The following is an 11,773-nucleotide window of genomic DNA, read 5'->3' on the forward strand; positions in this document are numbered from 1 at the left end:
TTAACTCTGTTCAGGCTGTAAATAATAATAAAACCACATGTTTTTACAAAATTAAACAATACGTTTTAAATAATAATATAACAAATAATAAAATACACACAGGGCGCAAGGTAGCAGTCTAGATTACAGGGCATAAATAAGTACTAATTACTATGGTAATAACTGGGTAACTTTCAATCGTTCCTGCTCTTACATGTTAACTACTGGTGGAGTGCATGTAATTACATGAAAATGACGGTACCATGCCGTTGCCATGTAATTACATCAGGTAACAAGATGTTGTTTACAAGGCCATGTCCTTGTAGTTACACATTAGTTACCACATACGGCCAGGAACCGCCTGTAATTACAGTTATTCCAATGTTAATACATATATATCCTGTAAAGCTAACAAAATGTAATATTTCAATATTCACTTTTATTAAAATTGTCACTTTCTATATACTGTAGTACGTACATAATATGTACCAGTATATGCATATTATATATGCATTATTTTAAAATTAACTGTTCATTTCTTTGGGATACCCACAACTACTATAGTTAAACAAGAAACATACTTAAACAAGACTAAAACATGATAAGACACTTCAATTTTGCTCAGAGAATGTTCACATTTTTTTTCTTACATTTTTTTAGGAGTCTGTGTGGTCCGTTGGTTAAAGAAAAGGCCTTGTAACCAAGCGGTCCCCAGTTCAAATCCTGGCTCACTCACTGACTCACTGTGTGACCTTGAGCAAGTCACTTAACCTCCTTGTGCTCTGTCTTTTGGGTGAGATGTTGTTGTAAGTGACTCTGCAGCTGATGCATAGTTCACACATCCTAGTCTCTCCATAAATCCCCTTGGATGAAGGTGTCTGTTAAATAAACAAATAATAATAACAATAATAAATTGATGGTAGCCTTATAATTCCCACTGTCATTGTTTTTGCTGCTTTCACATAAAACCCACCATAGTTTGTCTTTTACTTTTTTTACATAGTTATTGTACACCACCTGAGCATCTTGCCCAATTGACAAGGAGAAAAAGTCAACAGTGACGAGACTAGCAGAGCACATTGTTTCTAATCTGAGAGTATTTATTAGGCTGTCCTTTGATGCTTGCTCATGCATGGTGTGCATAAACAAGAACGATTAGGGGTGACTCAAAAATATAATTTTCTATGACATTTTTGATTATGGAAACCATCACAGTGAATAGTGGGAGTATATGAGGAGGATACAGAGCTGTACTTTACTGCACTGAATCTCAGGATTTGCGGTCAAAGCAAATAGCATACAAGTCTTTCACATTTCGCATTTCTGCATTTCGCATTTACATCTGCAACGGTTTAGATCATTAACATAGACACCATTGAGTTGAGTATCTATATTAGATACAAGTTGAGTTGAGTACCTGTTTAGAAAATAACACACTTCAGGTTCAATGTAATTGGCATTATTCTTACATGTCTGCTGTATGTATAATATACAGATATTGCCTGTTGATGCTTGCTGTATAAAACAGGTATCCCTAGGCTCATTTAAAGTGGGTGCAGTTAACACAATACTTTCATAAATCTTACCTGACAAGCACTTCAATGCACTTTATAGCTCTCAAATGTGCAGTTCCAGAAGAAACATATGGTTTTGCAAACATATATTTTAAAAAAATGACATCTGGTAATACACTAGGTAAAAGGAAGTTCTCAGTTTGCTTACCTTGCCTTCCAAGAAATGTGTTATACTTGCACTTCTTCGGTCAATTGTTAGGGGGAAGTCGCTGGTTGGTTACTTACAGGCAAGAAGGCACTGAAGGGGTGGGGACAATTTCACGCTCCAAAAATTCCCAGAGTAAATGTATTGCCTTTTTGATACATGTCTGTATTGAGTTGGGAAACAGGCATGGGTACACCATTTCGATCCTCAGGTCAAACCTGTACCCCAATTGAACCAATGTAAGCTCCTTCCAGGTCTTAATCAGTTCATTACTTAATGATAAATATACCCCAGACCTTAAGCACTAGATTTGTGTAACCCTGGTCCATAGTGTATTAGTGTACTCTGAGAACCAGAGAATCGAATACAAGATCTTTCTGCACACATCTAATACTCTTCAAACCAGGCAAACTCCAGCAAACATGGCTATTAATGAGTTAGGTAGGAATGGATGCAGCTTTTTGGATTTTTTTTAAAAAAAGACTTTGCCTTTCCTTGTTTTCCCAAACAGAAGCCTTTCCTGTGAAGAATAAAAAGAGCTGCCAATGAGTACACTAGCCCGAATCAAAATGAATGCTGCATGGTTCGGACAGAAAACACACCAAGGTGGTCTTGGACACAGTTGAACATGTGTGGTCACTGGGTATGGTTATTTCCCAGCAAGTTTATTTTTGTATCAAATTTCTCTTATTTAAAATGCAGAACACATTTGTTAGTTGAACTAAATATCCAAGAGAAAGGCAAACTGAACTAACTGTCACTGTAAAAAATTACAATCTCTAAATTAGGATTGATTCTGCAAGATTTCATGCGATTTACTCTGAATCCCGTCGATATTGTACAGGAGACAGACAGTCTTATTATTTTAATACTTGAAAGTGAAATCTTTGAGTTGCTTTAGAATAATAACAGTTTTCAAATGACTGCTGTATCTTTATTTGAAACCTTTTGTCAGCAGAAATCTTAAACTGCACAAGCGACCAGTTCGGTTAACCCACTTTCATGCTTTGTTTCATCTCTGTTTTAAAACAATTACAGTACTATATATTATTTAAAGCTGTGGTGTCCCACAGTCATATTCAATTTTACATAAAAATAAAATGCTTTGGTGTCTGTTCACTACATTCCTTAAAGGTTTAGCTTTAAGTCAAGTACATTTGAAAGTAGTCACAATATCTCTTTGATTATGTCAATGGCTAATGTTTTCAATTGAATGGTTTCATTGTTCATTTTGTGTGTGTGTAACACACTTTGGGATCTCTATACAAATTGACACCAGCTTTTTTGCCGGTCTCGAACAACAATGTCGGACACACAAAAATACATTTTACATATATATATATATATATATATTGTGAGACAGCATGGAGGGGGTTAACCCTTTGCGGTCCATTTATTAATCGCACATCAGGTCTAATTAATTTTCACACGCGCAGTTAATTTTAGACGCGCTGTTTAAAAGTATTTTTTTCCACAGTCAAACGGGTTTAAATGGCCCTGCATATCAACAAAGCACTCACTAGGCATCTCCAGCCCCGCCCCACCCTTTCGTTTGCTATAGCGTTCACCTATGTAAGAAATAAATAATAATAATAATAATAATAATAATAGTCGTACATACCGATCGATCATCTCCGGATCGCTCGTTTTATCACCAAACTCCTCAATAATGCGATCCAAGTCATTATTTTATTACTATAACATCTCAAAAAAGCTCTGCAAATGTCCGTGTTTTCTGTGCGCTGATTCAGTCAGCCAACTTGTTTACTTCAGACCGCCCCCGTTATCTGATACCTGATACCATGTATGACTATTCATGAGATACGCCTTTTTTTATTTATTTATTTTTTTCGACTTGTCTCGGCTCCTGTCGATCCCACTTGGCAATTGAATGGTTTTCTCGGCTTTTTCCGGAGAAAAAACGACTAGAAACCCGTTTTTTGCGTTGCTATAATGATGTTGGACCCAGTCCGACAAAGGACCGCAAAGGGTTAAAGTCTCCCTGAAGAAATACATGTGCGGAATGCACATTTGTTTAGTTTAATTGTTTTGGTTTATTGTTTAATTGTTTTGCTTTATCGTTGAATTTAATTTTTTAATTGTTTTATTATTAATTATCCCCTGCACCTGGTAAATATTGTCAAATTAGGACCAGGTGCAGGGTATTTAAGGGAGGAAGTTAGTCTGCTCATGGCTGTGGTGGAGAAGGAGGCAGAAGAGGTGCTCTGCTTCCTAGCAGTCGTGAGGTTGACAGTGTGCTGTATTAAACCGGTGTGGTTTTTGTTTGGTGGGGAAACGGCTTAGCCGTCCTACGAGTTAGTCAGGGAATAACCTGTATAGTCAGCGCTCCAAAAATCTGAGTTAGGGGTTTATTTTATGTTGTTTTTATTTTGTGTGAATTAAAAATAAAAAAATCCATTCCTGTGTGTTGGGTCGTGGTTTTAAAGGGGCAACGAACCCGTGTGGCAGTGGTTCTTTTTACAATATATATATTGTAAACAATAATAAAACAGCATGTTTTTACAAATTATATAATTTATATAATTTATTATTATAATAATAATAACAACAATTTCTCTTTTCTGTTGCCAGGTTATCCAGGAAAACAATGTTTTCATTCATGACCAAGTCTTTAAAGACAAAGTTTGTATACATTGTATAGCAATTTCGCTAATAGTAAACACTTCTTATTGTAAAGTGAAGTGTATGGATTTATTGTTTTATGGGTTATCATCTGTCTTTTGGCCTTTTTCTTCATCAGCATACAAGCAAATAAAGTGTAAAGCCAGACCTTACCTTTTTTATTTTTTTTATTTTTTAAATTAGTTGTTGCCAGTGGTTTTTACCCTGGTTTTCTCCCCAATTTGGAATGCCCAATTATTATTTTTATTATTTTGACTGCTGAAACCCCCCCCCCCCCCCCCTCCCCCCGCGACTCGGGAAATGGAGGCTGAAACACGCGTCTGAAACATGTTCCTGCCAATCCGTAATTTTTTTGCACAGCAGATCCACAGCGAAGCCAACAGACCTATAGTGCTGGAGGACAACACATATCTGAATGGCTCCACTGCAGACCCGCAGACGACTCTATCAGCCACAGGGGTCGCTGGTGTGCGGTGAAACGTGGATTGCCGTGCCGACCTAAGCCCCCTAGGAACCCCCGGTCAAGGTCAGCAATGCCTGGATTTGAACCTGCGATTTCCTGCACTCTACGCAGAGTGCCTTTACTGGATGCGCCACTCGCATAATATAAAACATGAACTATCATGGTATGTTATATTCTTATGATCTGATGGGGTTTATTGATGGATCCTTTGCAAAAAATACAGTTCACCTTTTTTACTTTTTAACCTTTCTTTGAAGAAACCAGAAGATCTGCCTACCAGAAAAACAAATGAGAAAGAAATAGCCTGACAGAATTAATAGATCACAGCAGCCTAAAGAGATAATTTCCTATACAAATTGCTTCTTACACAAGTTTATTCCTTTAAAATTACTGCACACCAGGGAAGAATCCTGAAATAAAAAAATCTCATTTTCATGAGTGTCCTAGATAGAACAAATACACTTTTTTGCTAGTTAAAGTCCTATTATGATAATCATAAGGTATATAGACAATTGGAAACCCATTTGCTGAACACTGGTGCAGGTATAAAATCTAACTGATAGACTAAGCTGCATTATCCTGAAAAATCAGAGGTAATAATGTGATACATCCTTCAAACCACACACAATAATACATGGAAAAAATCCTTAAGATTATCTGCATATTTTAATTTAACCTACTGTTATCAGTGTGGGGCAGATGTCTATCAAACCAGCTAGCCAGGCATGGGTGTATATCTCTACTACAAAAGGAATGACTCAGTATCTTGTGGTTGGGTTATGACATAGTCAAACAGAAGCCAATACATTGAATGTGAATGCTTCTAAGATGTCTTATGCTAGGAGATAAATGATTAATGACTATCTTTTACTGACTAAGCAGTGTCAGATTCACACGTACTGTGTGTATAAATATATATATACTCTAAGCACATTCTTAAACTCAGGGGAGACAGTCAGAAGGACATAAAGATGTTTCGGACTCCTGTAAGTGGATCATTCGTGCACTGGGCTTGCAATGTATCCAGATGACTTTTAATAATCAAGAAACTCACATAGACTCATTCAATTTGAAGTTTTAACAAATCAGAGTAGTATTAGTACCCCTTTGGTTTATTAAATGCTTAAAAATGGATTGAGTAGTTACAGACTACGTCGAATCCCAGTTGACAGGCAATCTGGGAAGTCCAGTGCCTTAACAGGTATAATAGCATTAACACTATGTAACACATATGGGGCTGTGCGCTCATGTACCTTTTTGTCCGTATGTATTAAATATTCTCAAAATTAAATATATTACATTATACCTAAAAGCCCCAGGAGCAGTCACATTGATGGCCTCTCAAAAAACAATTGTATTTTGATTATACAGAAAGGTATTCTACTTTATTATTTTTATTTACCAGTCCGCAATGTGTTTAGCTGTAATCAGATTAGTCTCTACTCTCTGCCTGAGTGAATGACTGACAGTCTATTGTTTTCAATCAGCCTTTTGAAGGCTGGCACCTACAAAATATGGAGTTGATGTTTTGGCTCAGATGACATTGAAGTATTCCGTGAAAGCTGGCTCCCGACGATAGTCTGTTCAGGTGTTTTACAATATATTGGACCTTGCAGTCGAAAAAAAGAAAAATTAATTAGACTTTTTTTATAACTTCTTCTGCTGTGCGCTTCTATAAAATGTTTTTTTCTAAGTTTATTTATCTACGTTGTTCAGTTGCTTTTGCTCATCTGATAATAAACCGATTGCTGTTGAAAAGTTAAAAATGTATTGCTATCATTTCAGTTTTATAAATAGGTATATTGCAAACAGATGTCTGTTCAAATGTTTATTTACTTACATTTTCTTTTGATTTGTAAAATACGTGTGTATATATATATATATATATATATATATATATATATATATATAGACGTGCTCAAATTTGTTGGTACCCTTACAGCTCATTGAAATAATGCTTTATTCCTCCTGAAAAGTGATGAAATTAAAAGCTATTTTATCATTTATACTTGCATGTCTTTGGTATGTCATAGAATAAAGCAAAGAAGCTGTGAAAAGAGATGAATTATTGCTTATTCTACAAAGATATTCTAAAATGGCCTGGACACATTTGTTGGTACCCCTTAGAAAAGATAATAAATAATTGGATTATAGAGATATTTCATTAGTTTCTTTAATTAGTATCACACATGTCTCCAATCTTGTAATCAGTCATTCAGCCTATTTAAATGGAGAAAAGTAGTCACTGTGCTGTTTGGTACCATTGTGTGCACCACACTGAACATGGACCAGAGAAAGCAAAGGAGAGAGTTGTCTGAGGAGATCAGAAAGAAAATAATAGACAAGCATGGTAAAGGTAAAGGCTACAAGACCATCTCCAAGCAGCTTGATGTTCCTGTGACAACAGTTGCAAATATTATTAAGAAGTTTAAGGTCCATGGAACTGTAGCCAACCTCCCTGGGCGCGGCCGCAAGAGGAAAATCGACCCCAGAGTGAACAGAAGGATAGTGCGAATGGTAGAAAAAGAACCAAGGATAACTGCCAAAGAGATACAAGCTGAACTCCAAGGTGAAGGTACGTCAGTTTCTGATCGCACCATCCGTCGCTTTTTGAGCAAAAGTGGGCTCCATGGAAGAAGACCCAGGAGGACTCCACTTTTGAAAGAAAAACATAAAAAAGTCAGACTGGAATTTGCTAAAATGCATATTGACAAGCCACAATCCTTCTGGGAGAATGTCCTTTGGACAGATGAGTCAAAACTGGAGCTTTTTGGCAAGTCACATCAGCTCTATGTTCACAGACGAAAAAATGAAGCTTTCAAAGAAAAGAACACCATACCTACAGTGAAACATGGAGGAGGCTCGGTTATGTTTTGGGGCTGCTTTGCTGCGCCTGGCACAGGGTGCCTTGAATCTGTGCAGGGCACAATGAAATCTCAAGACTATCAAGGCATTCTGGAGCGAAACGTACTGCCCAGTGTCAGAAAGCTCAGTCTCAGTCGCAGGTCATGGGTCCTCCAACAGGATAATGACCCAAAACACACAGCTAAAAGCACCCAAGAATGGATAAGAACAAAACATTGGACTATTCTGAAGTGGCCTTCTATGAGTCCTGATCTGAATCCTATCGAACATCTATGGAAAGAGCTGAAACTTGCAGTCTGGAGAAGGCACCCATCAAACCTGAGAGAGCTGGAGCAGTTTGCTAAGGAAGAGTGGGCCAAACTACCTGTTAACAGGTGCAGAAGTCTCATTGAGAGCCACAGAAAACGTTTGATTGCAGTGATTGCCTCTAAAGGTTGTGCAACAAAATATTAGGTTAGCGGTCCCATCATTTTTGTCCATGCCATTTTCATTTGTTTTATTATTTACAATATTATGTTGAATAAAAAATCAAAAGCAAAGTCTGATTTCTATTAAATATGGAATAAACAATGGTGGATGCCAATTACTTTTGTCAGTTTCAAGTTATTTCAGAGAAAATTGTGCATTCTTCGTTTTTTGTGGAGGGGTACCAACAAATTTGAGCACGTCTGTATATGCGCTTCGGTTGTTCAGATGTTTGTGACGTACTCAATAAAAATAAAAAAACGAATTACAGCTGACTGTTTCTCCTTTCGTTATACTATTTACAGTGTTTTGAATACAGCTGTCAGAAAGATGGCTGTGGGGCTTCTAGGTATGAGTATATCTCCGGTCCTTCTAGTGTTAATACTTCAATACGTTTATGGTTATAACATATTTTGCCCTTAAGCTATGCATGCATAAAGCTAAAAATGCCCATCGTTAAATTCTAGAACATCCAATATATATCACTCTCTTAGCCTAAAACATAAGTCATATACCTTATAGCAATGCATCAATATAAAAGAGGTATAGATTCAAAATAGTTCTTACCTCCAAAAATATATATAGTGTAAGGCCATAAACTGTCTTCAAAGGGAATGACTTCTAAATATGACACCAACAGCAATCAGCAAATATGTAAGGTGAACTTTTGAACTGATGTTATTCTTTTTTGGTACCAGGGAGTTCCTGAACACAGCATGCATGTGAATACAGTGCAAGTATATGAAGAATACATAGAAAGATGTGTTTTAAACCATCCTACTTTGGTTTAATTATTCCAATCCTGGATTAAAAATATTTTTCCCTTTTAACATCAAAAGTCATCCTTCTTAGTAGGTTGGCTTTATTACATGTCTAGATGTGGTTTAACAATTAACTAAAACATATTGCATAGGGGCTGGTAGAAGGTCCGTAGCAAATTATATATCCAATTATTCTCACTTAATTCCAATTAGGACATAGTCAAAATATAACAGTCCCATTTTAGCTATTCAATGCTTTAAACTAAATTTGACTTCTCTCTGTTTTTACAAAAATCCTGTTCAGGCAAGTTCCGAACCACCTGCTTCTCTGTCGAGGTCATCCATCATTAATAGAAAACTTTTCTGTAAGCATTTTCCCAGACATATGGCATTCTTACTAAATCTACATTTGGTCCTATGCTATTGCCCCCTCTCACTTGTTTTACCAGGTCTTCATTAATTTTTATGATTTAATGAAGCCATAGACAGTTCACCATATACTCCCTTTCATGTACCAGAAGGTGTTTCTTATAAAGATCAGCCATCATAGAAACCTTTGATGTAAAACTGCTGACCAGTAAGTCTAGCTTCAATTTCCAAGAGTTATTTTCTCCAGTTACCCACGTGCCTGGTACCGTTTAGTTTCAAGCAAAGACAAGGTTAACAAATTAATTACATTCTCTTTGGCAGATCCTATTATATGCCTGACACGGACTGGTACTATTAAACTTAACAGTTCTTCTGTTAAAATAAAACATTTACACTTATAGTCTGTTCGAATTATTCTAGACTACATGTGTTTAGCTTAAAGACTACTTTCAGATCAAGCTTACTTCTCTAAATAAGAAACTTGATGCTCGTGTCTGCCTTTCTGCTCAAGGTTATAGCCTTGGCACCAGTAGTTCAGACAAAGACAAGCTTAGCTCATTTCACAGGTGTTTTTTGGTCAGTGTGACCCCAACCTAGCTCCCTTTTTACTCAGACTTACAAAGATACAATAATATGTTTTACTGTTATAGCAGAATAAACAGGAATATAGAATGCTCTAGCATAACTATATGTAGCAGGTGGGACTAGAATTCTACGCACCTGTAGGTAATTGAGTGATAATTACGGCTAGTCAATGAACAATCTTGGACTAAATAAAAGCCCCTCACTGCAGCTGTGTGGACAAGCTTTTTTTTTGGGTCCGTGTGTTGTTTGTTTGGATTCAGCCGTGACTGGACGTGTGTTCCCCCTGTTGTTACTACAACTACTTGGAACGGGTAAGCTAATTTTGCTTTTTAATTCCCGTCCTGGTGGGAGTTTAGCCTTGTGAACATGTTTTGAATAGTTTTTTTTTGTTTATAGTTACTGAACAGGACAGATGTGGAATGTTGTGCCTTATATAGCCGCGTCTGCCTGGAGGTAATGTTTTGTTTTAAATTGATATTTTGTTTGACTTTGATTGTAAGTGGTTGATACTAATTTTCTTTTGTATTTGCTTTGTGTAGGTTTTTAGTGTCAACCACCGTTTTTTTACACCGTTTCTTTTCTATTGTGATTGTTTTTGGTGTATGTGCATCATTTTGTTTATTTCTCGTTTAGAATTGGTTTATATTTAAGGCCACTGTTTCCCTGTGTTGGATCGCCCGGTTGTTTTGGGGCAATTACTACTGTTATAGTCTTATTAGAACTTGTTGTTCTGAAGGATTTGAGCTTGTTTTAATAACAGTAGACATCAGCCACAATATTTGAGTTACCTAGGGAAACAGTGTCCTTTTCTTTTTTTCTGTCTTGTTTGTTGTGTGTATGCTGGGCAGGTAGTACCTTTTCTTGGCAGTATAATGTTATCAATTATTAGCTGCTATCTAACATCCACGCAAATAATCAATATCTTTGCTATTCCCTTTGGCTCCCGGTGGTCCTTTGCAGTACTTTGCGTTCCCGAGATCACCATAGTGTGTGATTTGATTTTGTTATATACTTTACGAGTACGATAGTATTGATTATTTGTGTTGGGTTTTATTATGCACTGAGATTTTGATTGGTTTATTGCTTTTCACTGATTTTCTGTTCTTGTGTGGTTTTGTTTAATTTGTTTCTTTTTTTATTTAGGATTCCCGGGCGCTACTGCTGTCAAGGGCGCCCGGGACCATTTGATCTGTAGCATTGTATTACTCTTTTTGTGTGTGTGTTTTCTTGCTAGTATTTACGACCTCTCTTTCTAGTGGACGTAAGTGGTACTACCAGTGCCTGGCTACAACAATCATTGTATTTTGTCCTAATTCTTTTAAATATTTTTGTTAATATAATCAATGTTTGTACTTTTAATACCTGCCTCCTTGGTGTTCATTTAAATGAAGGGATTTGAGTGGGGAGCCTAAACTTAACCTTTCGGGAGTTAACTTTTGCATTTCAAACGGATTGCTTTAATTAGTATTTAGATATTGGTACTTCGGGGCTCCTCTTGCTCCGGGTAAATTTAAGAGGTTGCATAGTCAAACCTTACTGTTGCAATAGTAGCTAAGTTGCCCCGCGCCACATTTTGGCATAGTCGGCAGGATAGGGCGCTGGACTGGGTGTAATCAGTTGGGTGATGTGCTTAGGAAAAAAAGAAAATTGACTCCAGAAAGTATTACTGTAAAAATGAATGAGGAAACATGGCTCTTGGTAAGTAAGGCTCAGGTAATGTAAAGAATAATAATTGAAAAAAAGCTAATTTTATTTTAATGGGATTGTAGTAATTTTAAATGGAATTATAGCAATTTGGATTATAACAGTATGCTTGGTAGTTTTTATGTTCACTCTGGTTGTCGTGCCCCTCTCTGTAGTAGGTGCTGCTTGCAATGGAGAAGCCCCTTGAGTACCGTGGATTGAAGAGCTCCCCGAGTGGTGG

General features: G+C 36.8%; 1 long non-coding RNA gene across 1 annotated transcript; it reads left to right on the forward strand.

Annotated features, from left to right (window-relative positions):
• The first annotated feature begins 10,085 nt into the window (after positions 1 to 10,085).
• Positions 10,086 to 11,129, forward strand: LOC131740001 (uncharacterized). The gene is made up of 3 exons (XR_009330633.1): positions 10,086 to 10,160; positions 10,246 to 10,302; positions 10,993 to 11,129. It is a non-coding gene; the product is annotated as an uncharacterized LOC131740001 (long non-coding RNA).
• The last annotated feature ends 644 nt before the right edge of the window (positions 11,130 to 11,773 follow it).

The sequence above is a fragment of the Acipenser ruthenus genome, chromosome 12 (assembly GCF_902713425.1).
Source record: "Acipenser ruthenus chromosome 12, fAciRut3.2 maternal haplotype, whole genome shotgun sequence".
NCBI lineage: Eukaryota > Metazoa > Chordata > Actinopteri > Acipenseriformes > Acipenseridae > Acipenser > Acipenser ruthenus.